The sequence below is a fragment of the Chiloscyllium punctatum genome, chromosome 5, assembly GCF_047496795.1.
Source record: "Chiloscyllium punctatum isolate Juve2018m chromosome 5, sChiPun1.3, whole genome shotgun sequence".
Classification (NCBI taxonomy): domain Eukaryota; kingdom Metazoa; phylum Chordata; class Chondrichthyes; order Orectolobiformes; family Hemiscylliidae; genus Chiloscyllium; species Chiloscyllium punctatum.
In genome coordinates this window covers 41,572,996-41,598,549 of record NC_092743.1, presented here as the reverse complement: position 1 = coordinate 41,598,549, position 25,554 = coordinate 41,572,996, and the positions used below count along the sequence as shown (strand labels likewise).

Below are 25,554 nucleotides of genomic sequence, written 5' to 3'. Positions count from 1 at the left end.
GATCTGCCAGAGTGACAGATTTTCAGGGAGGCAACGGCGTCGCATTAGTGGAGGAGCGCGGCAAAGCATCAGCAAGGGAGAGCCACTGCTGGACTCTCCTTCGATAGCTCAGCTGGTAGAGCGGAGGACTGTAGTGTGTCGCAAACCTGTCATCCTTAGGTCGCCGGTTCAATTCCGGCTCGAAGGAGCCCCCCACCCTGCTGCTTTTTGCAAACAGTCAGCATCCACCAGCACGCGGGCCACAGCAACACAGATGAGCTGAAAAGGCGACACGTCGGCACACGCCCTTCCCCCTCTGCAACCAGCCAGCCAGCTGTCTCCTTGCTGCGGCTGCAGCTGACGGCCAGCAGGGTGCCTCGTTTTCGACACAAACGCATGAAAGCACTTTGTGCTCACTGCAACCAAATGAAGTCTTCTATCAGTCAGGCGGGGCCCTGCGACGTCACCTCACGCTCGTGGTGGCTGCGCCAAGGCTGAAGTCGTTTCCACCTCCAATCAGCAATCGCCATCGCCTCAGCACTTCTTTCCTCGTCCACGGGGCCTTCCGCCTCGCCTGAGTCCACCAGCTGCCGCTGCCGCTCCTCCGACAAGTTGGTTCTTTCAGCGAGACAGGCATCAGCACTGTTTGGTCTCAGCCGTCCGACGGGTGAGAGGATTTCCTGCACATCCTGGAGCGTGGCTGCTCAGGATCCACTGCGGAAGGAGCGAAAGCGTGGCCGGCTCACCTACCGGGGGATTAGTTCAACTGTTGGAGCGCACGCGTGAGGTAGTGGGATCGATGCTCGCATTCTCCACTTGCTTTTAAAACTGCGAGTGCACCCACTCACTCAGCTGGTCTGCAGCAGACGGAATACCGTTTGCGTACGCCGCCTCCCTGAGAGTGGTCCCGAAAGATCAAAAGCTTCACGCGTGAGCGACAGGCAGGTCCTGCTGTTTCAGGGTGCAGCGTAGGAAGGAAGTCGAGCTGCGCAGTGAAGGGAAACGCCTGCGGCGTTGATGTTTTTTCCCTGCGGGGTGCAAGTCAGCACCTTGAAAGGATCACACCGGTGGTGGGTGAGTCGCCTGAGGTCAGCGGGCACGTCCTGGACGTGTTTGGAGGCAACTTGAACCAGTCGGTAAGCTGCAGCCCAAACCCTAACCTGACATGTACACGAAGCTGCGAGTCAGGTACTGTACCGGCAGAATCTGGCAGTTTCGGATCAGCACTCGAGACGATTTCTTCATGCCAGCACAGGCCGAAGCTGTGGAGATCAGCCAGTGGCTCAGGATCTGCCAGAGTGACAGATTTTCAGGGAGGCAACGGCGTCGCATTAGTGGAGGAGCGCGGCAAAGCATCAGCAAGGGAGAGCCTCTACTGGGCTCTCCTTCGATAGCTCAGCTGGTAGAGCGGAGGACTGTAGTGTGTCGCAAACCTGTCATCCTTAGGTCGCCGGTTCAATTCCGGCTCGAAGTAGCCCCCCACCCTGCTGCTTTTTGCAAACAGTCAGCATCCACCAGCACGCGGGCCACAGCAACACAGATGAGCTGAAAAGGCGACACGTCGGCACACGCCCTTCCCCCTCTGCAACCAGCCAGCCAGCTGTCTCCTTGCTGCGGCTGCAGCTGACGGCCAGCAGGGTGCCTCGTTTTCGACACAAACGCATGAAAGCACTTTGTGCTCACTGCAACCAAATGAAGTCTTCTATCAGTCAGGCGGGGCCCTGCGACGTCACCTCACGCTCGTGGTGGCTGCGCCAAGGCTGAAGTCGTTTCCACCTCCAATCAGCAATCGCCATCGCCTCAGCACTTCTTTCCTCGTCCACGGGGCCTTCCGCCTCGCCTGAGTCCACCAGCTGCCGCTGCCGCTCCTCCGACAAGTTGGTTCTTTCAGCGAGACAGGCATCAGCACTGTTTGGTCTCAGCCGTCCGACGGGTGAGAGGATTTCCTGCACATCCTGGAGCGTGGCTGCTCAGGATCCACTGCGGAAGGAGCGAAAGCGTGGCCGGCTCACCTACCGGGGGATTAGTTCAACTGTTGGAGCGCACGCGTGAGGTAGTGGGATCGATGCTCGCATTCTCCACTTGCTTTTAAAACTGCGAGTGCACCCACTCACTCAGCTGGTCTGCAGCAGACGGAATACCGTTTGCGTACGCCGCCTCCCTGAGAGTGGTCCCGAAAGATCAAAAGCTTCACGCGTGAGCGACAGGCAGGTCCTGCTGTTTCAGGGTGCAGCGTAGGAAGGAAGTCGAGCTGCGCAGTGAAGGGAAACGCCTGCGGCGTTGATGTTTTTTCCCTGCGGGGTGCAAGTCAGCACCTTGAAAGGATCACACCGGTGGTGGGTGAGTCGCCTGAGGTCAGCGGGCACGTCCTGGACGTGTTTGGAGGCAACTTGAACCAGTCGGTAAGCTGCGGCCCAAACCCTAACCTGACATGTACACGAAGCTGCGAGTCAGGTACTGTACCGGCAGAATCTGGCAGTTTCGGATCAGCACTCGAGACGATTTCTTCATGCCAGCACAGGCCGAAGCTGTGGAGATCAGCCAGTGGCTCAGGATCTGCCAGAGTGACAGATTTTCAGGGAGGCAACGGCGTCGCATTAGTGGAGGAGCGCGGCAAAGCATCAGCAAGGGAGAGCCACTGCTGGGCTCTCCTTCGATAGCTCAGCTGGTAGAGCGGAGGACTGTAGTGTGTCGCAAACCTGTCATCCTTAGGTCGCCGGTTCAATTCCGGCTCGAAGGAGCCCCCCACCCTGCTGCTTTTTGCAAACAGTCAGCATCCACCAGCACGCGGGCCACAGCAACACAGATGAGCTGAAAAGGCGACACGTCGGCACACGCCCTTCCCCCTCTGCAACCAGCCAGCCAGCTGTCTCCTTGCTGCGGCTGCAGCTGACGGCCAGCAGGGTGCCTCGTTTTCGACACAAACGCATGAAAGCACTTTGTGCTCACTGCAACCAAATGAAGTCTTCTATCAGTCAGGCGGGGCCCTGCGACGTCACCTCACGCTCGTGGTGGCTGCGCCAAGGCTGAAGTCGTTTCCACCTCCAATCAGCAATCGCCATCGCCTCAGCACTTCTTTCCTCGTCCACGGGGCCTTCCGCCTCGCCTGAGTCCACCAGCTGCCGCTGCCGCTCCTCCGACAAGTTGGTTCTTTCAGCGAGACAGGCATCAGCAATGTTTGGTCTCAGCCGTCCGACGGGTGAGAGGATTTCCTGCACATCCTGGAGCGTGGCTGCTCAGGATCCACTGCGGAAGGAGCGAAAGCGTGGCCGGCTCACCTACCGGGGGATTAGTTCAACTGTTGGAGCGCACGCGTGAGGTAGTGGGATCGATGCCCGCATTCTCCACTTGCTTTTAAAACTGCGAGTGCACCCACTCACTCAGCTGGTCTGCAGCAGACGGAATACCGTTTGCGTACGCCGCCTCCCTGAGAGTGGTCCCGAAAGATCAAAAGCTTCACGCGTGAGCGACAGGCAGGTCCTGCTGTTTCAGGGTGCAGCGTAGGAAGGAAGTCGAGCTGCGCAGTGAAGGGAAACGCCTGCGGCGTTGATGTTTTTTCCCTGCGGGGTGCAAGTCAGCACCTTGAAAGGATCACACCGGTGGTGGGTGAGTCGCCTGAGGTCAGCGGGCACGTCCTGGACGTGTTTGGAGGCAACTTGAACCAGTCGGTAAGCTGCGGCCCAAACCCTAACCTGACATGTACACGAAGCTGCGAGTCAGGTACTGTACCGGCAGAATCTGGCAGTTTCGGATCAGCACTCGAGACGATTTCTTCATGCCAGCACAGGCCGAAGCTGTGGAGATCAGCCAGTGGCTCAGGATCTGCCAGAGTGACAGATTTTCAGGGAGGCAACGGCGTCGCATTAGTGGAGGAGCGCGGCAAAGCATCAGCAAGGGAGAGCCACGGCTGGGCTCTCCTTCGATAGCTCAGCTGGTAGAGCGGAGGACTGTAGTGTGTCGCAAACCTGTCATCCTTAGGTCGCCGGTTCAATTCCGGCTCGAAGTAGCCCCCGACCCTGCTGCTTTTTGCAAACAGTCAGCATCCACCAGCACGCGGGCCACAGCAACACAGATGAGCTGAAAAGGCGACACGTCGGCACACGCCCTTCCCCCTCTGCAACCAGCCAGCCAGCTGTCTCCTTGCTGCGGCTGCAGCTGACGGCCAGCAGGGTGCCTCGTTTTCGACACAAACGCATGAAAGCACTTTGTGCTCACTGCAACCAAATGAAGTCTTCTATCAGTCAGGCGGGGCCCTGCGACGTCACCTCACGCTCGTGGTGGCTGCGCCAAGGCTGAAGTCGTTTCCACCTCCAATCAGCAATCGCCATCGCCTCAGCACTTCTTTCCTCGTCCACGGGGCCTTCCGCCTCGCCTGAGTCCACCAGCTGCCGCTGCCGCTCCTCCGACAAGTTGGTTCTTTCAGCGAGACAGGCATCAGCACTGTTTGGTCTCAGCCGTCCGACGGGTGAGAGGATTTCCTGCACATCCTGGAGCGTGGCTGCTCAGGATCCACTGCGGAAGGAGCGAAAGCGTGGCCGGCTCACCTACCGGGGGATTAGTTCAACTGTTGGAGCGCACGCGTGAGGTAGTGGGATCGATGCTCGCATTCTCCACTTGCTTTTAAAACTGCGAGTGCACCCACTCACTCAGCTGGTCTGCAGCAGACGGAATACCGTTTGCGTACGCCGCCTCCCTGAGAGTGGTCCCGAAAGATCAAAAGCTTCACGCGTGAGCGACAGGCAGGTCCTGCTGTTTCAGGGTGCAGCGTAGGAAGGAAGTCGAGCTGCGCAGTGAAGGGAAACGCCTGCGGCGTTGATGTTTTTTCCCTGCGGGGTGCAAGTCAGCACCTTGAAAGGATCACACCGGTGGTGGGTGAGTCGCCTGAGGTCAGCGGGCACGTCCTGGATGTGTTTGGAGGCAACTTGAACCAGTCGGTAAGCTGCAGCCCAAACCCTAACCTGACATGTACACGAAGCTGCGAGTCAGGTACTGTACCGGCAGAATCTGGCAGTTTCGGATCAGCACTCGAGACGATTTCTTCATGCCAGCACAGGCCGAAGCTGTGGAGATCAGCCAGTGGCTCAGGATCTGCCAGAGTGACAGATTTTCAGGGAGGCAACGGCGTCGCATTAGTGGAGGAGCGCGGCAAAGCATCAGCAAGGGAGAGCCTCTACTGGGCTCTCCTTCGATAGCTCAGCTGGTAGAGCGGAGGACTGTAGTGTGTCGCAAACCTGTCATCCTTAAGTCGCCGGTTCAATTCCGGCTCGAAGTAGCCCCCCACCCTGCTGCTTTTTGCAAACAGTCAGCATCCACCAGCACGCGGGCCACAGCAACACAGATGAGCTGAAAAGGCGACACGTCGGCACACGCCCTTCCCCCTCTGCAACCAGCCAGCCAGCTGTCTCCTTGCTGCGGCTGCAGCTGACGGCCAGCAGGGTGCCTCGTTTTCGACACAAACGCATGAAAGCACTTTGTGCTCACTGCAACCAAATGAAGTCTTCTATCAGTCAGGCGGGGCCCTGCGACGTCACCTCACGCTCGTGGTGGCTGCGCCAAGGCTGAAGTCGTTTCCACCTCCAATCAGCAATCGCCATCGCCTCAGCACTTCTTTCCTCGTCCACGGGGCCTTCCGCCTCGCCTGAGTCCACCAGCTGCCGCTGCCGCTCCTCCGACAAGTTGGTTCTTTCAGCGAGACAGGCATCAGCACTGTTTGGTCTCAGCCGTCCGACGGGTGAGAGGATTTCCTGCACATCCTGGAGCGTGGCTGCTCAGGATCCACTGCGGAAGGAGCGAAAGCGTGGCCGGCTCACCTACCGGGGGATTAGTTCAACTGTTGGAGCGCACGCGTGAGGTAGTGGGATCGATGCTCGCATTCTCCACTTGCTTTTAAAACTGCGAGTGCACCCACTCACTCAGCTGGTCTGCAGCAGACGGAATACCGTTTGCGTACGCCGCCTCCCTGAGAGTGGTCCCGAAAGATCAAAAGCTTCACGCGTGAGCGACAGGCAGGTCCTGCTGTTTCAGGGTGCAGCGTAGGAAGGAAGTCGAGCTGCGCAGTGAAGGGAAACGCCTGCGGCGTTGATGTTTTTTCCCTGCGGGGTGCAAGTCAGCACCTTGAAAGGATCACACCGGTGGTGGGTGAGTCGCCTGAGGTCAGCGGGCACGTCCTGGACGTGTTTGGAGGCAACTTGAACCAGTCGGTAAGCTGCGGCCCAAACCCTAACCTGACATGTACACGAAGCTGCGAGTCAGGTACTGTACCGGCAGAATCTGGCAGTTTCGGATCAGCACTCGAGACGATTTCTTCATGCCAGCACAGGCCGAAGCTGTGGAGATCAGTCAGTGGCTCAGGATCTGCCAGAGTGACAGATTTTCAGGGAGGCAACGGCGTCGCATTAGTGGAGGAGCGCGGCAAAGCATCAGCAAGGGAGAGCCACTGCTGGGCTCTCCTTCGATAGCTCAGCTGGTAGAGCGGAGGACTGTAGTGTGTCGCAAACCTGTCATCCTTAGGTCGCCGGTTCAATTCCGGCTCGAAGGAGCCCCCCACCCTGCTGCTTTTTGCAAACAGTCAGCATCCACCAGCACGCGGGCCACAGCAACACAGATGAGCTGAAAAGGCGACACGTCGGCACACGCCCTTCCCCCTCTGCAACCAGCCAGCCAGCTGTCTCCTTGCTGCGGCTGCAGCTGACGGCCAGCAGGGTGCCTCGTTTTCTTTTTTTTTTATTTCAAAAATATACTTTATTCATAAATGATTTGATGGTCTGTACATTGGATCATGCCATACATATGTCCATATTTACAAACACAGATTCGACTTTATTCTTGTCCTTTACAATCCTGTGCATTTTTTCAATCTTGTATATATACATATATTTGGCTGAGGCATCAGCAGAGCCCAAAAAAACGTCTGTATGGGCCCCCTGAGCAGGGTGCCTCGTTTTCGACACAAACGCATGAAAGCACTTTGTGCTCACTGCAACCAAATGAAGTCTTCTATCAGTCAGGCGGGGCCCTGCGACGTCACCTCACGCTCGTGGTGGCTGCGCCAAGGCTGAAGTCGTTTCCACCTCCAATCAGCAATCGCCATCGCCTCAGCACTTCTTTCCTCGTCCACGGGGCCTTCCGCCTCGCCTGAGTCCACCAGCTGCCGCTGCCGCTCCTCCGACAAGTTGGTTCTTTCAGCGAGACAGGCATCAGCACTGTTTGGTCTCAGCCGTCCGACGGGTGAGAGGATTTCCTGCACATCCTGGAGCGTGGCTGCTCAGGATCCACTGCGGAAGGAGCGAAAGCGTGGCCGGCTCACCTACCGGGGGATTAGTTCAACTGTTGGAGCGCACGCGTGAGGTAGTGGGATCGATGCTCGCATTCTCCACTTGCTTTTAAAACTGCGAGTGCACCCACTCACTCAGCTGGTCTGCAGCAGACGGAATACCGTTTGCGTACGCCGCCTCCCTGAGAGTGGTCCCGAAAGATCAAAAGCTTCACGCGTGAGCGACAGGCAGGTCCTGCTGTTTCAGGGTGCAGCGTAGGAAGGAAGTCGAGCTGCGCAGTGAAGGGAAACGCCTGCGGCGTTGATGTTTTTTCCCTGCGGGGTGCAAGTCAGCACCTTGAAAGGATCACACCGGTGGTGGGTGAGTCGCCTGAGGTCAGCGGGCACGTCCTGGACGTGTTTGGAGGCAACTTGAACCAGTCGGTAAGCTGCGGCCCAAACCCTAACCTGACATGTACACGAAGCTGCGAGTCAGGTACTGTACCGGCAGAATCTGGCAGTTTCGGATCAGCACTCGAGACGATTTCTTCATGCCAGCACAGGCCGAAGCTGTGGAGATCAGCCAGTGGCTCAGGATCTGCCAGAGTGACAGATTTTCAGGGAGGCAACGGCGTCGCATTAGTGGAGGAGCGCGGCAAAGCATCAGCAAGGGAGAGCCACTGCTGGGCTCTCCTTCGATAGCTCAGCTGGTAGAGCGGAGGACTGTAGTGTGTCGCAAACCTGTCATCCTTAGGTCGCCGGTTCAATTCCGGCTCGAAGGAGCCCCCCACCCTGCTGCTTTTTGCAAACAGTCAGCATCCACCAGCACGCGGGCCACAGCAACACAGATGAGCTGAAAAGGCGACACGTCGGCACACGCCCTTCCCCCTCTGCAACCAGCCAGCCAGCTGTCTCCTTGCTGCGGCTGCAGCTGACGGCCAGCAGGGTGCCTCGTTTTCGACACAAACGCATGAAAGCACTTTGTGCTCACTGCAACCAAATGAAGTCTTCTATCAGTCAGGCGGGGCCCTGCGACGTCACCTCACGCTCGTGGTGGCTGCGCCAAGGCTGAAGTCGTTTCCACCTCCAATCAGCAATCGCCATCGCCTCAGCACTTCTTTCCTCGTCCACGGGGCCTTCCGCCTCGCCTGAGTCCACCAGCTGCCGCTGCCGCTCCTCCGACAAGTTGGTTCTTTCAGCGAGACAGGCATCAGCAATGTTTGGTCTCAGCCGTCCGACGGGTGAGAGGATTTCCTGCACATCCTGGAGCGTGGCTGCTCAGGATCCACTGCGGAAGGAGCGAAAGCGTGGCCGGCTCACCTACCGGGGGATTAGTTCAACTGTTGGAGCGCACGCGTGAGGTAGTGGGATCGATGCCCGCATTCTCCACTTGCTTTTAAAACTGCGAGTGCACCCACTCACTCAGCTGGTCTGCAGCAGACGGAATACCGTTTGCGTACGCCGCCTCCCTGAGAGTGGTCCCGAAAGATCAAAAGCTTCACGCGTGAGCGACAGGCAGGTCCTGCTGTTTCAGGGTGCAGCGTAGGAAGGAAGTCGAGCTGCGCAGTGAAGGGAAACGCCTGCGGCGTTGATGTTTTTTCCCTGCGGGGTGCAAGTCAGCACCTTGAAAGGATCACACCGGTGGTGGGTGAGTCGCCTGAGGTCAGCGGGCACGTCCTGGACGTGTTTGGAGGCAACTTGAACCAGTCGGTAAGCTGCGGCCCAAACCCTAACCTGACATGTACACGAAGCTGCGAGTCAGGTACTGTACCGGCAGAATCTGGCAGTTTCGGATCAGCACTCGAGACGATTTCTTCATGCCAGCACAGGCCGAAGCTGTGGAGATCAGCCAGTGGCTCAGGATCTGCCAGAGTGACAGATTTTCAGGGAGGCAACGGCGTCGCATTAGTGGAGGAGCGCGGCAAAGCATCAGCAAGGGAGAGCCACGGCTGGGCTCTCCTTCGATAGCTCAGCTGGTAGAGCGGAGGACTGTAGTGTGTCGCAAACCTGTCATCCTTAGGTCGCCGGTTCAATTCCGGCTCGAAGTAGCCCCCGACCCTGCTGCTTTTTGCAAACAGTCAGCATCCACCAGCACGCGGGCCACAGCAACACAGATGAGCTGAAAAGGCGACACGTCGGCACACGCCCTTCCCCCTCTGCAACCAGCCAGCCAGCTGTCTCCTTGCTGCGGCTGCAGCTGACGGCCAGCAGGGTGCCTCGTTTTCGACACAAACGCATGAAAGCACTTTGTGCTCACTGCAACCAAATGAAGTCTTCTATCAGTCAGGCGGGGCCCTGCGACGTCACCTCACGCTCGTGGTGGCTGCGCCAAGGCTGAAGTCGTTTCCACCTCCAATCAGCAATCGCCATCGCCTCAGCACTTCTTTCCTCGTCCACGGGGCCTTCCGCCTCGCCTGAGTCCACCAGCTGCCGCTGCCGCTCCTCCGACAAGTTGGTTCTTTCAGCGAGACAGGCATCAGCACTGTTTGGTCTCAGCCGTCCGACGGGTGAGAGGATTTCCTGCACATCCTGGAGCGTGGCTGCTCAGGATCCACTGCGGAAGGAGCGAAAGCGTGGCCGGCTCACCTACCGGGGGATTAGTTCAACTGTTGGAGCGCACGCGTGAGGTAGTGGGATCGATGCTCGCATTCTCCACTTGCTTTTAAAACTGCGAGTGCACCCACTCACTCAGCTGGTCTGCAGCAGACGGAATACCGTTTGCGTACGCCGCCTCCCTGAGAGTGGTCCCGAAAGATCAAAAGCTTCACGCGTGAGCGACAGGCAGGTCCTGCTGTTTCAGGGTGCAGCGTAGGAAGGAAGTCGAGCTGCGCAGTGAAGGGAAACGCCTGCGGCGTTGATGTTTTTTCCCTGCGGGGTGCAAGTCAGCACCTTGAAAGGATCACACCGGTGGTGGGTGAGTCGCCTGAGGTCAGCGGGCACGTCCTGGATGTGTTTGGAGGCAACTTGAACCAGTCGGTAAGCTGCAGCCCAAACCCTAACCTGACATGTACACGAAGCTGCGAGTCAGGTACTGTACCGGCAGAATCTGGCAGTTTCGGATCAGCACTCGAGACGATTTCTTCATGCCAGCACAGGCCGAAGCTGTGGAGATCAGCCAGTGGCTCAGGATCTGCCAGAGTGACAGATTTTCAGGGAGGCAACGGCGTCGCATTAGTGGAGGAGCGCGGCAAAGCATCAGCAAGGGAGAGCCTCTACTGGGCTCTCCTTCGATAGCTCAGCTGGTAGAGCGGAGGACTGTAGTGTGTCGCAAACCTGTCATCCTTAGGTCGCCGGTTCAATTCCGGCTCGAAGTAGCCCCCCACCCTGCTGCTTTTTGCAAACAGTCAGCATCCACCAGCACGCGGGCCACAGCAACACAGATGAGCTGAAAAGGCGACACGTCGGCACACGCCCTTCCCCCTCTGCAACCAGCCAGCCAGCTGTCTCCTTGCTGCGGCTGCAGCTGACGGCCAGCAGGGTGCCTCGTTTTCGACACAAACGCATGAAAGCACTTTGTGCTCACTGCAACCAAATGAAGTCTTCTATCAGTCAGGCGGGGCCCTGCGACGTCACCTCACGCTCGTGGTGGCTGCGCCAAGGCTGAAGTCGTTTCCACCTCCAATCAGCAATCGCCATCGCCTCAGCACTTCTTTCCTCGTCCACGGGGCCTTCCGCCTCGCCTGAGTCCACCAGCTGCCGCTGCCGCTCCTCCGACAAGTTGGTTCTTTCAGCGAGACAGGCATCAGCACTGTTTGGTCTCAGCCGTCCGACGGGTGAGAGGATTTCCTGCACATCCTGGAGCGTGGCTGCTCAGGATCCACTGCGGAAGGAGCGAAAGCGTGGCCGGCTCACCTACCGGGGGATTAGTTCAACTGTTGGAGCGCACGCGTGAGGTAGTGGGATCGATGCTCGCATTCTCCACTTGCTTTTAAAACTGCGAGTGCACCCACTCACTCAGCTGGTCTGCAGCAGACGGAATACCGTTTGCGTACGCCGCCTCCCTGAGAGTGGTCCCGAAAGATCAAAAGCTTCACGCGTGAGCGACAGGCAGGTCCTGCTGTTTCAGGGTGCAGCGTAGGAAGGAAGTCGAGCTGCGCAGTGAAGGGAAACGCCTGCGGCGTTGATGTTTTTTCCCTGCGGGGTGCAAGTCAGCACCTTGAAAGGATCACACCGGTGGTGGGTGAGTCGCCTGAGGTCAGCGGGCACGTCCTGGACGTGTTTGGAGGCAACTTGAACCAGTCGGTAAGCTGCGGCCCAAACCCTAACCTGACATGTACACGAAGCTGCGAGTCAGGTACTGTACCGGCAGAATCTGGCAGTTTCGGATCAGCACTCGAGACGATTTCTTCATGCCAGCACAGGCCGAAGCTGTGGAGATCAGTCAGTGGCTCAGGATCTGCCAGAGTGACAGATTTTCAGGGAGGCAACGGCGTCGCATTAGTGGAGGAGCGCGGCAAAGCATCAGCAAGGGAGAGCCACTGCTGGGCTCTCCTTCGATAGCTCAGCTGGTAGAGCGGAGGACTGTAGTGTGTCGCAAACCTGTCATCCTTAGGTCGCCGGTTCAATTCCGGCTCGAAGGAGCCCCCCACCCTGCTGCTTTTTGCAAACAGTCAGCATCCACCAGCACGCGGGCCACAGCAACACAGATGAGCTGAAAAGGCGACACGTCGGCACACGCCCTTCCCCCTCTGCAACCAGCCAGCCAGCTGTCTCCTTGCTGCGGCTGCAGCTGACGGCCAGCAGGGTGCCTCGTTTTCTTTTTTTTTTATTTCAAAAATATACTTTATTCATAAATGATTTGATGGTCTGTACATTGGATCATGCCATACATATGTCCATATTTACAAACACAGATTCGACTTTATTCTTGTCCTTTACAATCCTGTGCATTTTTTCAATCTTGTATATATACATATATTTGGCTGAGGCATCAGCAGAGCCCAAAAAAACGTCTGTATGGGCCCCCTGAGCAGGGTGCCTCGTTTTCGACACAAACGCATGAAAGCACTTTGTGCTCACTGCAACCAAATGAAGTCTTCTATCAGTCAGGCGGGGCCCTGCGACGTCACCTCACGCTCGTGGTGGCTGCGCCAAGGCTGAAGTCGTTTCCACCTCCAATCAGCAATCGCCATCGCCTCAGCACTTCTTTCCTCGTCCACGGGGCCTTCCGCCTCGCCTGAGTCCACCAGCTGCCGCTGCCGCTCCTCCGACAAGTTGGTTCTTTCAGCGAGACAGGCATCAGCACTGTTTGGTCTCAGCCGTCCGACGGGTGAGAGGATTTCCTGCACATCCTGGAGCGTGGCTGCTCAGGATCCACTGCGGAAGGAGCGAAAGCGTGGCCGGCTCACCTACCGGGGGATTAGTTCAACTGTTGGAGCGCACGCGTGAGGTAGTGGGATCGATGCTCGCATTCTCCACTTGCTTTTAAAACTGCGAGTGCACCCACTCACTCAGCTGGTCTGCAGCAGACGGAATACCGTTTGCGTACGCCGCCTCCCTGAGAGTGGTCCCGAAAGATCAAAAGCTTCACGCGTGAGCGACAGGCAGGTCCTGCTGTTTCAGGGTGCAGCGTAGGAAGGAAGTCGAGCTGCGCAGTGAAGGGAAACGCCTGCGGCGTTGATGTTTTTTCCCTGCGGGGTGCAAGTCAGCACCTTGAAAGGATCACACCGGTGGTGGGTGAGTCGCCTGAGGTCAGCGGGCACGTCCTGGACGTGTTTGGAGGCAACTTGAACCAGTCGGTAAGCTGCGGCCCAAACCCTAACCTGACATGTACACGAAGCTGCGAGTCAGGTACTGTACCGGCAGAATCTGGCAGTTTCGGATCAGCACTCGAGACGATTTCTTCATGCCAGCACAGGCCGAAGCTGTGGAGATCAGCCAGTGGCTCAGGATCTGCCAGAGTGACAGATTTTCAGGGAGGCAACGGCGTCGCATTAGTGGAGGAGCGCGGCAAAGCATCAGCAAGGGAGAGCCACTGCTGGGCTCTCCTTCGATAGCTCAGCTGGTAGAGCGGAGGACTGTAGTGTGTCGCAAACCTGTCATCCTTAGGTCGCCGGTTCAATTCCGGCTCGAAGGAGCCCCCCACCCTGCTGCTTTTTGCAAACAGTCAGCATCCACCAGCACGCGGGCCACAGCAACACAGATGAGCTGAAAAGGCGACACGTCGGCACACGCCCTTCCCCCTCTGCAACCAGCCAGCCAGCTGTCTCCTTGCTGCGGCTGCAGCTGACGGCCAGCAGGGTGCCTCGTTTTCGACACAAACGCATGAAAGCACTTTGTGCTCACTGCAACCAAATGAAGTCTTCTATCAGTCAGGCGGGGCCCTGCGACGTCACCTCACGCTCGTGGTGGCTGCGCCAAGGCTGAAGTCGTTTCCACCTCCAATCAGCAATCGCCATCGCCTCAGCACTTCTTTCCTCGTCCACGGGGCCTTCCGCCTCGCCTGAGTCCACCAGCTGCCGCTGCCGCTCCTCCGACAAGTTGGTTCTTTCAGCGAGACAGGCATCAGCACTGTTTGGTCTCAGCCGTCCGACGGGTGAGAGGATTTCCTGCACATCCTGGAGCGTGGCTGCTCAGGATCCACTGCGGAAGGAGCGAAAGCGTGGCCGGCTCACCTACCGGGGGATTAGTTCAACTGTTGGAGCGCACGCGTGAGGTAGTGGGATCGATGCTCGCATTCTCCACTTGCTTTTAAAACTGCAAGTGCACCCACTCACTCAGCTGGTCTGCAGCAGACGGAATACCGTTTGCGTACGCCGCCTCCCTGAGAGTGGTCCCGAAAGATCAAAAGCTTCACGCGTGAGCGACAGGCAGGTCCTGCTGTTTCAGGGTGCAGCGTAGGAAGGAAGTCGAGCTGCGCAGTGAAGGGAAACGCCTGCGGCGTTGATGTTTTTTCCCTGCGGGGTGCAAGTCAGCACCTTGAAAGGATCACACCGGTGGTGGGTGAGTCGCCTGAGGTCAGCGGGCACGTCCTGGACGTGTTTGGAGGCAACTTGAACCAGTCGGTAAGCTGCGGCCCAAACCCTAACCTGACATGTACACGAAGCTGCGAGTCAGGTACTGTACCGGCAGAATCTGGCAGTTTCGGATCAGCACTCGAGACGATTTCTTCATGCCAGCACAGGCCGAAGCTGTGGAGATCAGCCAGTGGCTCAGGATCTGCCAGAGTGACAGATTTTCAGGGAGGCAACGGCGTCGCATTAGTGGAGGAGCGCGGCAAAGCATCAGCAAGGGAGAGCCACTGCTGGGCTCTCCTTCGATAGCTCAGCTGGTAGAGCGGAGGACTGTAGTGTGTCGCAAACCTGTCATCCTTAGGTCGCCGGTTCAATTCCGGCTCGAAGGAGCCCCCCACCCTGCTGCTTTTTGCAAACAGTCAGCATCCACCAGCACGCGGGCCACAGCAACACAGATGAGCTGAAAAGGCGACACGTCGGCACACGCCCTTCCCCCTCTGCAACCAGCCAGCCAGCTGTCTCCTTGCTGCGGCTGCAGCTGACGGCCAGCAGGGTGCCTCGTTTTCGACACAAACGCATGAAAGCACTTTGTGCTCACTGCAACCAAATGAAGTCTTCTATCAGTCAGGCGGGGCCCTGCGACGTCACCTCACGCTCGTGGTGGCTGCGCCAAGGCTGAAGTCGTTTCCACCTCCAATCAGCAATCGCCATCGCCTCAGCACTTCTTTCCTCGTCCACGGGGCCTTCCGCCTCGCCTGAGTCCACCAGCTGCCGCTGCCGCTCCTCCGACAAGTTGGTTCTTTCAGCGAGACAGGCATCAGCAATGTTTGGTCTCAGCCGTCCGACGGGTGAGAGGATTTCCTGCACATCCTGGAGCGTGGCTGCTCAGGATCCACTGCGGAAGGAGCGAAAGCGTGGCCGGCTCACCTACCGGGGGATTAGTTCAACTGTTGGAGCGCACGCGTGAGGTAGTGGGATCGATGCCCGCATTCTCCACTTGCTTTTAAAACTGCGAGTGCACCCACTCACTCAGCTGGTCTGCAGCAGACGGAATACCGTTTGCGTACGCCGCCTCCCTGAGAGTGGTCCCGAAAGATCAAAAGCTTCACGCGTGAGCGACAGGCAGGTCCTGCTGTTTCAGGGTGCAGCGTAGGAAGGAAGTCGAGCTGCGCAGTGAAGGGAAACGCCTGCGGCGTTGATGTTTTTTCCCTGCGGGGTGCAAGTCAGCACCTTGAAAGGATCACACCGGTGGTGGGTGAGTCGCCTGAGGTCAGCGGGCACGTCCTGGACGTGTTTGGAGGCAACTTGAACCAGTCGGTAAGCTGCGGCCCAAACCCTAACCTGACATGTACACGAAGCTGCGAGTCAGGTACTGTACCGGCAGAATCTGGCAGTTTCGGATCAGCACTCGAGACGATTTCTTCATGCCAGCACAGGCCGAAGCTGTGGAGATCAGCCAGTGGCTCAGGATCTGCCAGAGTGACAGATTTTCAGGGAGGCAACGGCGTCGCATTAGTGGAGGAGCGCGGCAAAGCATCAGCAAGGGAGAGCCTCTACTGGGCTCTCCTTCGATAGCTCAGCTGGTAGAGCGGAGGACTGTAGTGTGTCGCAAACCTGTCATCCTTAGGTCGCCGGTTCAATTCCGGCTCGAAGTAGCCCCCCACCCTGCTGCTTTTTGCAAACAGTCAGCATCCACCAGCACGCGGGCCACAGCAACACAGATGAGCTGAAAAGGCGACACGTCGGCACACGCCCTTCCCCCTCTGCAACCAGCCAGCCAGCTGTCTCCTTGCTGCGGCTGCAGCTGACGGCCAGCAGGGTGCCTCGTTTTCGACACAAACGCATGAAAGCACTTTGTGCTCACTGCAACCAAATGAAGTCTTCTATCAGTCAGGCGGGGCCCTGCGACGTCACCTCACGCTCGTGGTGGCTGCGCCAAGGCTGAAGTCGTTTCCACCTCCAATCAGCAATCGCCATCGCCTCAGCACTTCTTTCCTCGTCCACGGGGCCTTCCGCCTCGCCTGAGTCCACCAGCTGCCGCTGCCGCTCCTCCGACAAGTTGGTTCTTTCAGCGAGACAGGCATCAGCAATGTTTGGTCTCAGCCGTCCGACGGGTGAGAGGATTTCCTGCACATCCTGGAGCGTGGCTGCTCAGGATCCACTGCGGAAGGAGCGAAAGCGTGGCCGGCTCACCTACCGGGGGATTAGTTCAACTGTTGGAGCGCACGCGTGAGGTAGTGGGATCGATGCTCGCATTCTCCACTTGCTTTTAAAACTGCGAGTGCACCCACTCACTCAGCTGGTCTGCAGCAGACGGAATACCGTTTGCGTACGCCGCCTCCCTGAGAGTGGTCCCGAAAGATCAAAAGCTTCACGCGTGAGCGACAGGCAGGTCCTGCTGTTTCAGGGTGCAGCGTAGGAAGGAAGTCGAGCTGCGCAGTGAAGGGAAACGCCTGCGGCGTTGATGTTTTTTCCCTGCGGGGTGCAAGTCAGCACCTTGAAAGGATCACACCGGTGGTGGGTGAGTCGCCTGAGGTCAGCGGGCACGTCCTGGACGTGTTTGGAGGCAACTTGAACCAGTCGGTAAGCTGCGGCCCAAACCCTAACCTGACATGTACACGAAGCTGCGAGTCAGGTACTGTACCGGCAGAATCTGGCAGTTTCGGATCAGCACTCGAGACGATTTCTTCATGCCAGCACAGGCCGAAGCTGTGGAGATCAGCCAGTGGCTCAGGATCTGCCAGAGTGACAGATTTTCAGGGAGGCAACGGCGTCGCATTAGTGGAGGAGCGCGGCAAAGCATCAGCAAGGGAGAGCCACTGCTGGGCTCTCCTTCGATAGCTCAGCTGGTAGAGCGGAGGACTGTAGTGTGTCGCAAACCTGTCATCCTTAGGTCGCCGGTTCAATTCCGGCTCGAAGGAGCCCCCCACCCTGCTGCTTTTTGCAAACAGTCAGCATCCACCAGCACGCGGGCCACAGCAACACAGATGAGCTGAAAAGGCGACACGTCGGCACACGCCCTTCCCCCTCTGCAACCAGCCAGCCAGCTGTCTCCTTGCTGCGGCTGCAGCTGACGGCCAGCAGGGTGCCTCGTTTTCGACACAAACGCATGAAAGCACTTTGTGCTCACTGCAACCAAATGAAGTCTTCTATCAGTCAGGCGGGGCCCTGCGACGTCACCTCACGCTCGTGGTGGCTGCGCCAAGGCTGAAGTCGTTTCCACCTCCAATCAGCAATCGCCATCGCCTCAGCACTTCTTTCCTCGTCCACGGGGCCTTCCGCCTCGCCTGAGTCCACCAGCTGCCGCTGCCGCTCCTCCGACAAGTTGGTTCTTTCAGCGAGACAGGCATCAGCAATGTTTGGTCTCAGCCGTCCGACGGGTGAGAGGATTTCCTGCACATCCTGGAGCGTGGCTGCTCAGGATCCACTGCGGAAGGAGCGAAAGCGTGGCCGGCTCACCTACCGGGGGATTAGTTCAACTGTTGGAGCGCACGCGTGAGGTAGTGGGATCGATGCCCGCATTCTCCACTTGCTTTTAAAACTGCGAGTGCACCCACTCACTCAGCTGGTCTGCAGCAGACGGAATACCGTTTGCGTACGCCGCCTCCCTGAGAGTGGTCCCGAAAGATCAAAAGCTTCACGCGTGAGCGACAGGCAGGTCCTGCTGTTTCAGGGTGCAGCGTAGGAAGGAAGTCGAGCTGCGCAGTGAAGGGAAACGCCTGCGGCGTTGATGTTTTTTCCCTGCGGGGTGCAAGTCAGCACCTTGAAAGGATCACACCGGTGGTGGGTGAGTCGCCTGAGGTCAGCGGGCACGTCCTGGACGTGTTTGGAGGCAACTTGAACCAGTCGGTAAGCTGCGGCCCAAACCCTAACCTGACATGTACACGAAGCTGCGAGTCAGGTACTGTACCGGCAGAATCTGGCAGTTTCGGATCAGCACTCGAGACGATTTCTTCATGCCAGCACAGGCCGAAGCTGTGGAGATCAGCCAGTGGCTCAGGATCTGCCAGAGTGACAGATTTTCAGGGAGGCAACGGCGTCGCATTAGTGGAGGAGCGCGGCAAAGCATCAGCAAGGGAGAGCCTCTACTGGGCTCTCCTTCGATAGCTCAGCTGGTAGAGCGGAGGACTGTAGTGTGTCGCAAACCTGTCATCCTTAGGTCGCCGGTTCAATTCCGGCTCGAAGTAGCCCCCCACCCTGCTGCTTTTTGCAAACAGTCAGCATCCACCAGCACGCGGGCCACAGCAACACAGATGAGCTGAAAAGGCGACACGTCGGCACACGCCCTTCCCCCTCTGCAACCAGCCAGCCAGCTGTCTCCTTGCTGCGGCTGCAGCTGACGGCCAGCAGGGTGCCTCGTTTTCGACACAAACGCATGAAAGCACTTTGTGCTCACTGCAACCAAATGAAGTCTTCTATCAGTCAGGCGGGGCCCTGCGACGTCACCTCACGCTCGTGGTGGCTGCGCCAAGGCTGAAGTCGTTTCCACCTCCAATCAGCAATCGCCATCGCCTCAGCACTTCTTTCCTCGTCCACGGGGCCTTCCGCCTCGCCTGAGTCCACCAGCTGCCGCTGCCGCTCCTCCGACAAGTTGGTTCTTTCAGCGAGACAGGCATCAGCACTGTTTGGTCTCAGCCGTCCGACGGGTGAGAGGATTTCCTGCACATCCTGGAGCGTGGCTGCTCAGGATCCACTGCGGAAGGAGCGAAAGCGTGGCCGGCTCACCTACCGGGGGATTAGTTCAACTGTTGGAGCGCACGCGTGAGGTAGTGGGATCGATGCCCGCATTCTCCACTTGCTTTTAAAACTGCGAGTGCACCCACTCACTCAGCTGGTCTGCAGCAGACGGAATACCGTTTGCGTACGCCGCCTCCCTGAGAGTGGTCCCGAAAGATCAAAAGCTTCACGCGTGAGCGACAGGCAGGTCCTGCTGTTTCAGGGTGCAGCGTAGGAAGGAAGTCGAGCTGCGCAGTGAAGGGAAACGCCTGCGGCGTTGATGTTTTTTCCCTGCGGGGTGCAAGTCAGCACCTTGAAAGGATCACACCGGTGGTGGGTGAGTCGCCTGAGGTCAGCGGGCACGTCCTGGACGTGTTTGGAGGCAACTTGAACCAGTCGGTAAGCTGCGGCCCAAACCCTAACCTGACATGTACACGAAGCTGCGAGTCAGGTACTGTACCGGCAGAATCTGGCAGTTTCGGATCAGCACTCGAGACGATTTCTTCATGCCAGCACAGGCCGAAGCTGTGGAGATCAGCCAGTGGCTCAGGATCTGCCAGAGTGACAGATTTTCAGGGAGGCAACGGCGTCGCATTAGTGGAGGAGCGCGGCAAAGCATCAGCAAGGGAGAGCCTCTACTGGGCTCTCCTTCGATAGCTCAGCTGGTAGAGCGGAGGACTGTAGTGTGTCGCAAACCTGTCATCCTTAGGTCGCCGGTTCAATTCCGGCTCGAAGTAGCCCCCCACCCTGCTGCTTTTTGCAAACAGTCAGCATCCACCAGCACGCGGGCCACAGCAACACAGATGAGCTGAAAAGGCGACACGTCGGCACACGCCCTTCCCCCTCTGCAACCAGCCAGCCAGCTGTCTCCTTGCTGCGGCTGCAGCTGACGGCCAGCAGGGTGCCTCGTTTTCGACACAAACGCATGAAAGCACTTTGTGCTCACTGCAACCAAATGAAGTCTTCTATCAGTCAGGCGGGGCCCTGCGACGTCACCTCACGCTCGTGGTGGCTGCGCCAAGGCTGAAGTCGTTTCCACCTCCAATCAGCAATCGCCATCGCCTCAGCACTTCTTTCCTCGTCCACGGGGCCTTCCGCCTCGCCTGAGTCCACCAGCTGCCGCTGCCGCTCCTCCGACAAGTTGGTTCTTTCAGCGAGACAGGCATCAGCAATGTTTGGTCTCAGCCGTCCGACGGGTGAGAGGATTTCCTGCACATCCTGGAGCGTGGCTGCTCAGGATCCACTGCGGAAGGAGCGAAAGCGTGGCCGGCTCACCTACCGGGGGATTAGTTCAACTGTTGGAGCGCACGCGTGAGGTAGTGGGATCGATGCTCGCATTCTCCACTTGCTTTTAAAACTGCGAGTGCACCCACTCACTCAGCTGGTCTGCAGCAGACGGAATACCGTTTGCGTACGCCGCCTCCCTGAGAGTGGTCCCGAAAGATCAAAAGCTTCACGCGTGAGCGACAGGCAGGTCCTGCTGTTTCAGGGTGCAGCGTAGGAAGGAAGTCGAGCTGCGCAGTGAAGGGAAACGCCTGCGGCGTTGATGTTTTTTCCCTGCGGGGTGCAAGTCAGCACCTTGAAAGGATCACACCGGTGGTGGGTGAGTCGCCTGAGGTCAGCGGGCACGTCCTGGACGTGTTTGGAGGCAACTTGAACCAGTCGGTAAGCTGCGGCCCAAACCCTAACCTGACATGTACACGAAGCTGCGAGTCAGGTACTGTACCGGCAGAATCTGGCAGTTTCGGATCAGCACTCGAGACGATTTCTTCATGCCAGCACAGGCCGAAGCTGTGGAGATCAGCCAGTGGCTCAGGATCTGCCAGAGTGACAGATTTTCAGGGAGGCAACGGCGTCGCATTAGTGGAGGAGCGCGGCAAAGCATCAGCAAGGGAGAGCCACTGCTGGGCTCTCCTTCGATAGCTCAGCTGGTAGAGCGGAGGACTGTAGTGTGTCGCAAACCTGTCATCCTTAGGTCGCCGGTTCAATTCCGGCTCGAAGGAGCCCCCCACCCTGCTGCTTTTTGCAAACAGTCAGCATCCACCAGCACGCGGGCCACAGCAACACAGATGAGCTGAAAAGGCGACACGTCGGCACACGCCCTTCCCCCTCTGCAACCAGCCAGCCAGCTGTCTCCTTGCTGCGGCTGCAGCTGACGGCCAGCAGGGTGCCTCGTTTTCGACACAAACGCATGAAAGCACTTTGTGCTCACTGCAACCAAATGAAGTCTTCTATCAGTCAGGCGGGGCCCTGCGACGTCACCTCACGCTCGTGGTGGCTGCGCCAAGGCTGAAGTCGTTTCCACCTCCAATCAGCAATCGCCATCGCCTCAGCACTTCTTTCCTCGTCCACGGGGCCTTCCGCCTCGCCTGAGTCCACCAGCTGCCGCTGCCGCTCCTCCGACAAGTTGGTTCTTTCAGCGAGACAGGCATCAGCAATGTTTGGTCTCAGCCGTCCGACGGGTGAGAGGATTTCCTGCACATCCTGGAGCGTGGCTGCTCAGGATCCACTGCGGAAGGAGCGAAAGCGTGGCCGGCTCACCTACCGGGGGATTAGTTCAACTGTTGGAGCGCACGCGTGAGGTAGTGGGATCGATGCCCGCATTCTCCACTTGCTTTTAAAACTGCGAGTGCACCCACTCACTCAGCTGGTCTGCAGCAGACGGAATACCGTTTGCGTACGCCGCCTCCCTGAGAGTGGTCCCGAAAGATCAAAAGCTTCACGCGTGAGCGACAGGCAGGTCCTGCTGTTTCAGGGTGCAGCGTAGGAAGGAAGTCGAGCTGCGCAGTGAAGGGAAACGCCTGCGGCGTTGATGTTTTTTCCCTGCGGGGTGCAAGTCAGCACCTTGAAAGGATCACACCGGTGGTGGGTGAGTCGCCTGAGGTCAGCGGGCACGTCCTGGACGTGTTTGGAGGCAACTTGAACCAGTCGGTAAGCTGCGGCCCAAACCCTAACCTGACATGTACACGAAGCTGCGAGTCAGGTACTGTACCGGCAGAATCTGGCAGTTTCGGATCAGCACTCGAGACGATTTCTTCATGCCAGCACAGGCCGAAGCTGTGGAGATCAGCCAGTGGCTCAGGATCTGCCAGAGTGACAGATTTTCAGGGAGGCAACGGCGTCGCATTAGTGGAGGAGCGCGGCAAAGCATCAGCAAGGGAGAGCCTCTACTGGGCTCTCCTTCGATAGCTCAGCTGGTAGAGCGGAGGACTGTAGTGTGTCGCAAACCTGTCATCCTTAGGTCGCCGGTTCAATTCCGGCTCGAAGTAGCCCCCCACCCTGCTGCTTTTTGCAAACAGTCAGCATCCACCAGCACGCGGGCCACAGCAACACAGATGAGCTGAAAAGGCGACACGTCGGCACACGCCCTTCCCCCTCTGCAACCAGCCAGCCAGCTGTCTCCTTGCTGCGGCTGCAGCTGACGGCCAGCAGGGTGCCTCGTTTTCGACACAAACGCATGAAAGCACTTTGTGCTCACTGCAACCAAATGAAGTCTTCTATCAGTCAGGCGGGGCCCTGCGACGTCACCTCACGCTCGTGGTGGCTGCGCCAAGGCTGAAGTCGTTTCCACCTCCAATCAGCAATCGCCATCGCCTCAGCACTTCTTTCCTCGTCCACGGGGCCTTCCGCCTCGCCTGAGTCCACCAGCTGCCGCTGCCGCTCCTCCGACAAGTTGGTTCTTTCAGCGAGACAGGCATCAGCACTGTTTGGTCTCAGCCGTCCGACGGGTGAGAGGATTTCCTGCACATCCTGGAGCGTGGCTGCTCAGGATCCACTGCGGAAGGAGCGAAAGCGTGGCCGGCTCACCTACCGGGGGATTAGTTCAACTGTTGGAGCGCACGCGTGAGGTAGTGGGATCGATGCTCGCATTCTCCACTTGCTTTTAAAACTGCGAGTGCACCCACTCACTCAGCTGGTCTGCAGCAGACGGAATACCGTTTGCGTACGCCGCCTCCCTGAGAGTGGTCCCGAAAGATCAAAAGCTTCACGCGTGAGCGACAGGCAGGTCCTGCTGTTTCAGGGTGCAGCGTAGGAAGGAAGTCGAGCTGCGCAGTGAAGGGAAACGCCTGCGGCGTTGATGTTTTTTCCCTGCGGGGTGCAAGTCAGCACCTTGAAAGGATCACACCGGTGGTGGGTGAGTCGCCTGAGGTCAGCGGGCACGTCCTGGACGTGTTTGGAGGCAACTTGAACCAGTCGGTAAGCTGCGGCCCAAACCCTAACCTGACATGTACACGAAGCTGCGAGTCAGGTACTGTACCGGCAGAATCTGGCAGTTTCGGATCAGCACTCGAGACGATTTCTTCATGCCAGCACAGGCCGAAGCTGTGGAGATCAGCCAGTGGCTCAGGATCTGCCAGAGTGACAGATTTTCAGGGAGGCAACGGCGTCGCATTAGTGGAGGAGCGCGGCAAAGCATCAGCAAGGGAGAGCCACTGCTGGGCTCTCCTTCGATAGCTCAGCTGGTAGAGCGGAGGACTGTAGTGTGTCGCAAACCTGTCATCCTTAGGTCGCCGGTTCAATTCCGGCTCGAAGGAGCCCCCCACCCTGCTGCTTTTTGCAAACAGTCAGCATCCACCAGCACGCGGGCCACAGCAACACAGATGAGCTGAAAAGGCGACACGTCGGCACACGCCCTTCCCCCTCTGCAACCAGCCAGCCAGCTGTCTCCTTGCTGCGGCTGCAGCTGACGGCCAGCAGGGTGCCTCGTTTTCGACACAAACGCATGAAAGCACTTTGTGCTCACTGCAACCAAATGAAGTCTTCTATCAGTCAGGCGGGGCCCTGCGACGTCACCTCACGCTCGTGGTGGCTGCGCCAAGGCTGAAGTCGTTTCCACCTCCAATCAGCAATCGCCATCGCCTCAGCACTTCTTTCCTCGTCCACGGGGCCTTCCGCCTCGCCTGAGTCCACCAGCTGCCGCTGCCGCTCCTCCGACAAGTTGGTTCTTTCAGCGAGACAGGCATCAGCAATGTTTGGTCTCAGCCGTCCGACGGGTGAGAGGATTTCCTGCACATCCTGGAGCGTGGCTGCTCAGGATCCACTGCGGAAGGAGCGAAAGCGTGGCCGGCTCACCTACCGGGGGATTAGTTCAACTGTTGGAGCGCACGCGTGAGGTAGTGGGATCGATGCCCGCATTCTCCACTTGCTTTTAAAACTGCGAGTGCACCCACTCACTCAGCTGGTCTGCAGCAGACGGAATACCGTTTGCGTACACCGCCTCCCTGAGAGTGGTCCCGAAAGATCAAAAGCTTCACGCGTGAGCGACAGGCAGGTCCTGCTGTTTCAGGGTGCAGCGTAGGAAGGAAGTCGAGCTGCGCAGTGAAGGGAAACGCCTGCGGCGTTGATGTTTTTTCCCTGCGGGGTGCAAGTCAGCACCTTGAAAGGATCACACCGGTGGTGGGTGAGTCGCCTGAGGTCAGCGGGCACGTCCTGGACGTGTTTGGAGGCAACTTGAACCAGTCGGTAAGCTGCGGCCCAAACCCTAACCTGACATGTACACGAAGCTGCGAGTCAGGTACTGTACCGGCAGAATCTGGCAGTTTCGGATCAGCACTCGAGACGATTTCTTCATGCCAGCACAGGCCGAAGCTGTGGAGATCAGCCAGTGGCTCAGGATCTGCCAGAGTGACAGATTTTCAGGGAGGCAACGGCGTCGCATTAGTGGAGGAGCGCGGCAAAGCATCAGCAAGGGAGAGCCACGGCTGGGCTCTCCTTCGATAGCTCAGCTGGTAGAGCGGAGGACTGTAGTGTGTCGCAAACCTGTCATCCTTAGGTCGCCGGTTCAATTCCGGCTCGAAGTAGCCCCCCACCCTGCTGCTTTTTGCAAACAGTCAGCATCCACCAGCACGCGGGCCACAGCAACACAGATGAGCTGAAAAGGCGACACGTCGGCACACGCCCTTCCCCCTCTGCAACCAGCCAGCCAGCTGTCTCCTTGCTGCGGCTGCAGCTGACGGCCAGCAGGGTGCCTCGTTTTCGACACAAACGCATGAAAGCACTTTGTGCTCACTGCAACCAAATGAAGTCTTCTATCAGTCAGGCGGGGCCCTGCGACGTCACCTCACGCTCGTGGTGGCTGCGCCAAGGCTGAAGTCGTTTCCACCTCCAATCAGCAATCGCCATCGCCTCAGCACTTCTTTCCTCGTCCACGGGGCCTTCCGCCTCGCCTGAGTCCACCAGCTGCCGCTGCCGCTCCTCCGACAAGTTGGTTCTTTCAGCGAGACAGGCATCAGCAATGTTTGGTCTCAGCCGTCCGACGGGTGAGAGGATTTCCTGCACATCCTGGAGCGTGGCTGCTCAGGATCCACTGCGGAAGGAGCGAAAGCGTGGCCGGCTCACCTACCGGGGGATTAGTTCAACTGTTGGAGCGCACGCGTGAGGTAGTGGGATCGATGCCCGCATTCTCCACTTGCTTTTAAAACTGCGAGTGCACCCACTCACTCAGCTGGTCTGCAGCAGACGGAATACCGTTTGCGTACGCCGCCTCCCTGAGAGTGGTCCCGAAAGATCAAAAGCTTCACGCGTGAGCGACAGGCAGGTCCTGCTGTGTCAGGGTGCAGCGTAGGAAGGAAGTCGAGCTGCGCAGTGAAGGGAAACGCCTGCGGCGTTGATGTTTTTTCCCTGCGGGGTGCAAGTCAGCACCTTGAAAGGATC

General features: G+C 58.2%; 20 non-coding genes across 20 annotated transcripts; all 20 read left to right on the top strand.

Annotated features, from left to right (window-relative positions):
- Nucleotides 1-97: 97 nt before the first annotated feature.
- On the top strand, nucleotides 98-187 carry trnay-gua (transfer RNA tyrosine (anticodon GUA)). Its single transcript is given in 2 exon segments — nucleotides 98-134; nucleotides 152-187. It is a non-coding gene; the product is annotated as a tRNA-Tyr (tRNA).
- A 1,176-nt stretch (nucleotides 188-1,363) lies between these two features.
- trnay-gua (transfer RNA tyrosine (anticodon GUA)) lies at nucleotides 1,364-1,453 on the top strand. Its single transcript is given in 2 exon segments — nucleotides 1,364-1,400; nucleotides 1,418-1,453. It is a non-coding gene; the product is annotated as a tRNA-Tyr (tRNA).
- A 1,176-nt stretch (nucleotides 1,454-2,629) lies between these two features.
- On the top strand, nucleotides 2,630-2,719 carry trnay-gua (transfer RNA tyrosine (anticodon GUA)). Its single transcript is given in 2 exon segments — nucleotides 2,630-2,666; nucleotides 2,684-2,719. It is a non-coding gene; the product is annotated as a tRNA-Tyr (tRNA).
- Nucleotides 2,720-3,895: 1,176 nt separating this feature from the next.
- Nucleotides 3,896-3,985, top strand: trnay-gua (transfer RNA tyrosine (anticodon GUA)). Its single transcript is given in 2 exon segments — nucleotides 3,896-3,932; nucleotides 3,950-3,985. It is a non-coding gene; the product is annotated as a tRNA-Tyr (tRNA).
- Nucleotides 3,986-5,161: 1,176 nt separating this feature from the next.
- On the top strand, nucleotides 5,162-5,251 carry trnay-gua (transfer RNA tyrosine (anticodon GUA)). Its single transcript is given in 2 exon segments — nucleotides 5,162-5,198; nucleotides 5,216-5,251. It is a non-coding gene; the product is annotated as a tRNA-Tyr (tRNA).
- A 1,176-nt stretch (nucleotides 5,252-6,427) lies between these two features.
- Nucleotides 6,428-6,517, top strand: trnay-gua (transfer RNA tyrosine (anticodon GUA)). The gene is given in 2 exon segments: nucleotides 6,428-6,464; nucleotides 6,482-6,517. It is a non-coding gene; the product is annotated as a tRNA-Tyr (tRNA).
- A 1,406-nt stretch (nucleotides 6,518-7,923) lies between these two features.
- On the top strand, nucleotides 7,924-8,013 carry trnay-gua (transfer RNA tyrosine (anticodon GUA)). The gene is given in 2 exon segments: nucleotides 7,924-7,960; nucleotides 7,978-8,013. It is a non-coding gene; the product is annotated as a tRNA-Tyr (tRNA).
- A 1,176-nt stretch (nucleotides 8,014-9,189) lies between these two features.
- On the top strand, nucleotides 9,190-9,279 carry trnay-gua (transfer RNA tyrosine (anticodon GUA)). The gene is given in 2 exon segments: nucleotides 9,190-9,226; nucleotides 9,244-9,279. It is a non-coding gene; the product is annotated as a tRNA-Tyr (tRNA).
- Nucleotides 9,280-10,455: 1,176 nt separating this feature from the next.
- Nucleotides 10,456-10,545, top strand: trnay-gua (transfer RNA tyrosine (anticodon GUA)). The gene is given in 2 exon segments: nucleotides 10,456-10,492; nucleotides 10,510-10,545. It is a non-coding gene; the product is annotated as a tRNA-Tyr (tRNA).
- Nucleotides 10,546-11,721: 1,176 nt separating this feature from the next.
- trnay-gua (transfer RNA tyrosine (anticodon GUA)) lies at nucleotides 11,722-11,811 on the top strand. Its single transcript is given in 2 exon segments — nucleotides 11,722-11,758; nucleotides 11,776-11,811. It is a non-coding gene; the product is annotated as a tRNA-Tyr (tRNA).
- Nucleotides 11,812-13,217: 1,406 nt separating this feature from the next.
- Nucleotides 13,218-13,307, top strand: trnay-gua (transfer RNA tyrosine (anticodon GUA)). Its single transcript is given in 2 exon segments — nucleotides 13,218-13,254; nucleotides 13,272-13,307. It is a non-coding gene; the product is annotated as a tRNA-Tyr (tRNA).
- Nucleotides 13,308-14,483: 1,176 nt separating this feature from the next.
- trnay-gua (transfer RNA tyrosine (anticodon GUA)) lies at nucleotides 14,484-14,573 on the top strand. Its single transcript is given in 2 exon segments — nucleotides 14,484-14,520; nucleotides 14,538-14,573. It is a non-coding gene; the product is annotated as a tRNA-Tyr (tRNA).
- A 1,176-nt stretch (nucleotides 14,574-15,749) lies between these two features.
- trnay-gua (transfer RNA tyrosine (anticodon GUA)) lies at nucleotides 15,750-15,839 on the top strand. Its single transcript is given in 2 exon segments — nucleotides 15,750-15,786; nucleotides 15,804-15,839. It is a non-coding gene; the product is annotated as a tRNA-Tyr (tRNA).
- A 1,176-nt stretch (nucleotides 15,840-17,015) lies between these two features.
- Nucleotides 17,016-17,105, top strand: trnay-gua (transfer RNA tyrosine (anticodon GUA)). The gene is given in 2 exon segments: nucleotides 17,016-17,052; nucleotides 17,070-17,105. It is a non-coding gene; the product is annotated as a tRNA-Tyr (tRNA).
- Nucleotides 17,106-18,281: 1,176 nt separating this feature from the next.
- On the top strand, nucleotides 18,282-18,371 carry trnay-gua (transfer RNA tyrosine (anticodon GUA)). Its single transcript is given in 2 exon segments — nucleotides 18,282-18,318; nucleotides 18,336-18,371. It is a non-coding gene; the product is annotated as a tRNA-Tyr (tRNA).
- Nucleotides 18,372-19,547: 1,176 nt separating this feature from the next.
- On the top strand, nucleotides 19,548-19,637 carry trnay-gua (transfer RNA tyrosine (anticodon GUA)). Its single transcript is given in 2 exon segments — nucleotides 19,548-19,584; nucleotides 19,602-19,637. It is a non-coding gene; the product is annotated as a tRNA-Tyr (tRNA).
- A 1,176-nt stretch (nucleotides 19,638-20,813) lies between these two features.
- On the top strand, nucleotides 20,814-20,903 carry trnay-gua (transfer RNA tyrosine (anticodon GUA)). The gene is given in 2 exon segments: nucleotides 20,814-20,850; nucleotides 20,868-20,903. It is a non-coding gene; the product is annotated as a tRNA-Tyr (tRNA).
- Nucleotides 20,904-22,079: 1,176 nt separating this feature from the next.
- On the top strand, nucleotides 22,080-22,169 carry trnay-gua (transfer RNA tyrosine (anticodon GUA)). The gene is given in 2 exon segments: nucleotides 22,080-22,116; nucleotides 22,134-22,169. It is a non-coding gene; the product is annotated as a tRNA-Tyr (tRNA).
- Nucleotides 22,170-23,345: 1,176 nt separating this feature from the next.
- trnay-gua (transfer RNA tyrosine (anticodon GUA)) lies at nucleotides 23,346-23,435 on the top strand. Its single transcript is given in 2 exon segments — nucleotides 23,346-23,382; nucleotides 23,400-23,435. It is a non-coding gene; the product is annotated as a tRNA-Tyr (tRNA).
- Nucleotides 23,436-24,611: 1,176 nt separating this feature from the next.
- On the top strand, nucleotides 24,612-24,701 carry trnay-gua (transfer RNA tyrosine (anticodon GUA)). The gene is given in 2 exon segments: nucleotides 24,612-24,648; nucleotides 24,666-24,701. It is a non-coding gene; the product is annotated as a tRNA-Tyr (tRNA).
- Nucleotides 24,702-25,554: the final 853 nt, after the last annotated feature.